Here is a 5840-nt window from a genome sequence, read left to right as displayed (position 1 = left end):
GTGTGAATCCTCTCACCATGAACAATTTCAAGCTATCAAAAATGACTTCACTGAACACAGAGTTTGAAAGAAATGAGCACTAGGAGCTCTTACAAGCCAACTGCAGAGTGTCAATGTCACTGCTTGACTCACTGTTCCCTCTGGCCACAAGTTATAATTTTTCATATCATTTTTTGTTGTTGTTCTTGTTGACACTTAAACTATCCTATAATACAAGAGAGAGAAAGAGAGAGGGAGGGAATAAGACAGCAAAAGACAGGCATTCAGATAAAAACACACACTCTCTCTTGACACTAAGTTCTGGGACTGCAGTTTGGGTAACAGCATTATATGGCTGCGTTATAAGTAAATTTATGTTCTTTTTTAATATTGTTCATTGCTAGTGATGTCACCTCATATATGATTTCAGAAGCTAAATGTGGCATCTGTAAGAGATTCAAGTCTTACCTACTGTCTTAGTTATCTAGTGCTGCTAGAATAACACCACATGTGGATGTCTAATGAATGGAAATCTATTCTTTCACAGTACAGGAGGCTAGGAGTCCAAATTTAGGTCACCAGCTCTAGGGGAAGGCTTTCTCTCTCTGTTGGCTCTGGGAGAAGGTCCTTGTCTCCTTTTGCCTGTGAGTCCAGTATTGCTTGGAGATCTCAACGTATCCTGACATCAGCCTTCCCCTGGGACTAAGAGGTTCTCAACACAGGGACCCTGGTTCCAAAAGATGTACTCTGCTCCTGACTCTTCTCTCTTAGTGGTAGTTAAATCCTCTTGTCTGCTTGATTATTTAATCTCTTTTACTCAAACTAAATTAACTCAAGACACAACCGAATCCTGTAGATTATATTCTGCCTCGTTATGTCCTACCTCACTAACACAAAAAATGTAACCTAATCCTCAATAATATAACCTAATCCTGCCTCATTAACAGACAGGGGTCAGGATTTACAAAACATCATAAAATGGAGGATAATCATATCAGATCACATCATGGGGATGGTTACATCATTACATAACTGCCAAACTAATAAGATTCATAACTCACCCAATATAAAACTTATTTTTGGGAAACACAATTCAATCCTTGATACCTAACTTGATTCAAGCCTCACACTGGCTTTTTCCAGGTCACATATGTTCCAGTTAACTAGGGAAGCCATAAACCATTTCTTCTGATGAAGCAGTCAGTGATTCTTCCTCAGTATTTACAAAAATACTATCTAGAATGAACTTTTCTTTAAGCATTCATCTTTGAAATATTTTTAGTATAATAGAATCCTGGTAGTTGAAGTGAGGATGCATTATGTCTGCAATATTCCCCCAATCTTTCTAATCTATCAAAGAGAAAATAGTGTTCATATATCATGGACTTCCATTGGCTCTTAATGTTCCCCCACATCCTTTTCTGAATGTCGTAAATGCTCTTTTTTCAAATTATGAAAATGATGCTGACTGACAGCTTCTGGACACTACCCTTTTTATCTCTTTGAAATTTGGGACTATTAGGAGCTACATGGTTAAATTGCCCAATTATCCTCTTTTTTGTCCTCCTGGACAGAACACTGCCCCAGACCCTGAGATACAATTGTATAATTTATAATGATATATAATTCATATACCATACAAACCTATTTAAAGTGTACATTTCAATGGTTTTTACTCTATTCAGAGAGTTGTGTAATCACCCCACCATCCATTTTAAAACAACTTCATCACCCTCAAAAGAAATTTTGTACCCATTATCATTGATTCCTTGCTATCCCCTCTCCTTTTCCCCTGGAAACCAATAATAGAGAAATCTATTTTCTTTTTCTGTAGATTTGCCTATTTTGGACACTTTGCATAATTGGAATCATACAATTGTGTTTTTGTGTGACTGGCTTCTTTCACTTAGCATAATATTTTCAAGGTTCATTCAACTGATAGCATGTATCAGAGCTTCATTCTTTTTTTTTTTTTATCACTGAATAATGGTCCATTGTTTGGTCATATCACATTCTGTTTATCCATTTATACATTGATGGACATTTGAGTTGTTTCTGCATTTTGGCTATTATGAGTAATACTATGAACAATCATGTTTATAATTATGTGTGAATAATTACTTTCATTTCTCTTGGGTACATACCTAGGAATGGAATTGCTGGATCAGATGGTAATTCTATGTCAGAATCACTGACTCTGCTTCATCAGAAGAAATGGTTTATGGCTTCCCCAGTTAACTGGAACATGTGTGACCTGGAAAAGGCCAGGGTGAGGCTTGGATCAAGTTAGGTATCATGGAATTGTATTTCTCAAAAATAAGTTTTAATCTTTTGAAAAACTGCCAGACTTTTTTTCCAAATATTTCCAATGTTTGTGAACCATTTCACAATCTCTCTACCTGTGTATGAGGGTTTTAATTTCTCCAAATTCCTGCCAACAGTTCTTATTATCTGCGTCTTTTACTCTAGACATCCTAGTGGGGATTAAGTGGTATTTCATTGTGGTTTTGATGTGCATTTCCCTGATGACTAATGATATTGAACATATTTTATGTGCTTATTGGCCATTTGTATATCTTTTTTTGGATAAATATACATTTTTAACTGGAATATTTGTCTTTATATTTTTGAGTTGTAGGAATTCTTTATATATTCTAGACAAAAGTCCCTATCAGAAATATTATTTACAAAATTTTTCCTCCATTCTGTGAGATATCTTCACTTTATTGATGGAGTCATTTGCAGCACAGGTTTTTAATTTTGATAAAGCCCATTTTTATAATGTTGTTGCTTATGACTTTGGTGTCATTCCTAAGAATCCATTGCCTAACCCAAGGTCACAAGGATTTACTGTTCTATTTTCTTCTATAGTTTATAGTTTTAGCTCTTACATTTAGGTTTTCGATCTATTTTGTGTTAATTTTTGTATATGGTGTGAAGTAGTGGTTTGCAGTGCAGTGAGTTGCTTAATTGGCCCATCTAGCCATAGTCTTTTTTGGGTTCCACAGAATGAATGGGAGGTATTATGCAAATAAGTGTCAAAGAATTCACGTTGCTTGGTTCTACAATCGATGCCAACGGAAGCAGCAGTCAGGACATTAGACGACGTGTAGCATTGGGAAAGTCAACTGCAAAGGAACTGTTTCAAGTGCTGAGGAGCAAGGACATCTCCTTGAGGACTAAGGTGCGCCTGACACAAGCCATGATATTTCCAATCACCTTGTATGCATGTGAGAGCTGGACAATGAATAAGGAAGACCAAAGAAGAGTTGATGCTTTTGAGTTGTGGTGCTGGCAAAGAATGCTGAAAGTACCATGGACTGCTAAAAGAACTAACAGATCTGTCCTGGAGGAAGTGCAGCTGCAATGCTCCTTGGAAGCTGAATGGCCAGATTTTGTCTTACCTATTTTGGTCATGTTGTCAGAAGGGACCTTTCCCTGGAGAAGGATGTCATGCTTGGTAGGGTGGAGGGTTGACGAAGGAGGGGGAGCCCTTCAACAAGATGGATTGACACAATGGCTGCGATGATGGGCTCAAGTATAGCAGAGATTGTGGGGCTGGCGCGGGATCGGGCAGTGTTTCGTTCTGCTGTGCATGGGGTCGCTATGAGTCAGAAATGACTCGACGGCACTTAACAACAACAACAATGCAAATAAGATCCTTGTGGCCCACAAAGGAGATCGGACAACTCGCTGGTGATGCAAATAAGGTGCAAGGAACACTTGCTGGGGATGGGACCATGCAAATAAGGTGTATGGAACGCTAACAAGAGGATTGGTCAACTTTGCCATCCTGCTAGGCTAAAAGGGAGATGTGAAGAGAGAGAGAAGGAAAAGCTGCAACATGGAAGATAGCTAGAGAGAGTGGTGGAAGATGGCCGCAGTGGGGCTTGCTTACCCTTGGAGCTTAGAGTTGTAGCACTTGCCCAAGAAGGTCCTAAGGAGGGTCCAGCTGCAGAGGGTAAGATGCATCTGTCCTAATGAAGAATTGTATCCTGAGTTGTTCCATTTACTTCTGAGTCATTCCTAGTCCCAAGTTGTACTCCATTACTTCCTTAATAAGCCATTTACTGTAAGTATTATTTGTGCATGAGTTCTGTGAGATGTTGCAGCAAATTATGGAACCCAAAGACAGGAAGAAAAGTATAGAGGAGAGGAGAAGGAGTTGATGTTACAGATGACTAAGTAATATAACAGTTTGGAAAAATTTGACATTTGGGACATCTTTAACCTGTGCCTTACAGGAGCCAGCTTTGTGCTGATGCTTATTTTGAAAAAAATTATTCACTTATGGTTCAACTTCATCCATTTGTGTGTGGATTTCCTGTTAATCCTATACCACTGGTTGGAAAAGTATTCTTTTCCCAGTGAGTAATCTTGATTTAAATGTGTAGTACCTAAGGCATTTGACTGCTAACCAGAAGACTGGCCACAAGCCACTCCTCGGAAGGAAGATTGGGCAATCTACTTCCATAGACATAAAAAACCCATTGCCCAACTCATAGTGACCCCTCCTTGGGTTTCTGTGACAATATCACTATGGAAGTAGATTGCTCAACCTTCCTTGTGAGGAGTGGCTGGTGGGTTTGAATCTCCAGCTGCCTTGGAAAGCCAAGGGGGGGTCACTATGAGTTGAATCTACTGGACAGCAGTGAGTTTGTTTTTTTAAGTTTGGCATGTCCTTTCAAATGCAAATTTCCTGACTCTGAAGATTCTGGGTGGGGTTCAAGTTTTCAATCTAAGCTCCCAAGACTCTATATACAGTGTTACTAGCTTAAAACAAAATTCCTGTGTTTCTTCCAGGCAAATCCTGTTTCTCCTTTTAGCATATCCAATCAAATATTGGCTGAAGGTGCAGTTATACACTGTCTGTGATCCAATATTCATTTCCATCATACATTTAGATCTGTTTTACCACACTAAGTTAGAGAAACATTCAATATCCATGGTTCATTCAGATATACACATAATACTTTTTAAAATATTCCAGTTTCATCTTCTCTTCTCCACCATTGTCTGTCTTCCCATTCATAAGCATATAGCCTTGGGCCTCTGGCTGGGTGGAACCAGTTGATCCTGGCCCTTTATCAATCTCATATGATTGCCCTGGCTTTTGCCCCAAGCCACTGCAGGTGTGGAAAAAATATACAGTCAGTGTACCAAAAAGAAGAGGTTGATGTTCAATCATTTCAGGAGGTAGCATATGATCTGGAATCAATGATACTGAAGAAAGTAGTCCAAGATGCACTGAAGGAATTGGCTATAAACAAGACTCCAGGAATTGATGGACTACCCACTGAAATGTTTCAACAAACAGATGCAGCACTCACTCTTTTACGAAAAGAAATTTGGAAGACAGCTACCTGGCCAACTGACTAGAAAAGATCCATATTTGTGTCCATTCCAAAGAAAAGTGATCCAGCAGAATGTGGAAATTATCAAACTATATCATTAATATCACACACAAGTACAATTTTGCTGAAGATGATTCAAAAACAGTTGCAGCAGTTTATTGACAGGGAATTGCCAGAAATCAAGTCAGATTCAGAAGAGGGCATGGAATGAGGGATATCATTGCTCATGTCAGATGGATCTTGACTGAAAGCAAAGATTACCAGAATATTTACCTGTGTTTTGCTGATTATGCAAAGGTATTCGACTGTACAGATCATAACAAATTGTGGATAACATTGCAAAGAATGAGAATTCCTGAATAATTAATTGTGCTCATGAAGAACCTATATATAGACCAAGAGACAGTTGTTTGAACAAAACAAGGGGGTATGGCATGGTTTAAAATCATGAAAGTTGTGTATCATGGTTGTATCCTTTCACCATAGTTGTTGTTGTTGTTGTTTGCC

This window comes from Orycteropus afer, unplaced genomic scaffold, assembly GCF_000298275.1.
Source record: "Orycteropus afer afer isolate SDZICR_OR568_19922 unplaced genomic scaffold, OryAfe1.0 scaffold00002, whole genome shotgun sequence".
In the NCBI taxonomy this organism is placed as follows: Eukaryota; Metazoa; Chordata; class Mammalia; order Tubulidentata; family Orycteropodidae; genus Orycteropus; species Orycteropus afer.
This window is presented reverse-complemented; position numbering follows the sequence as displayed.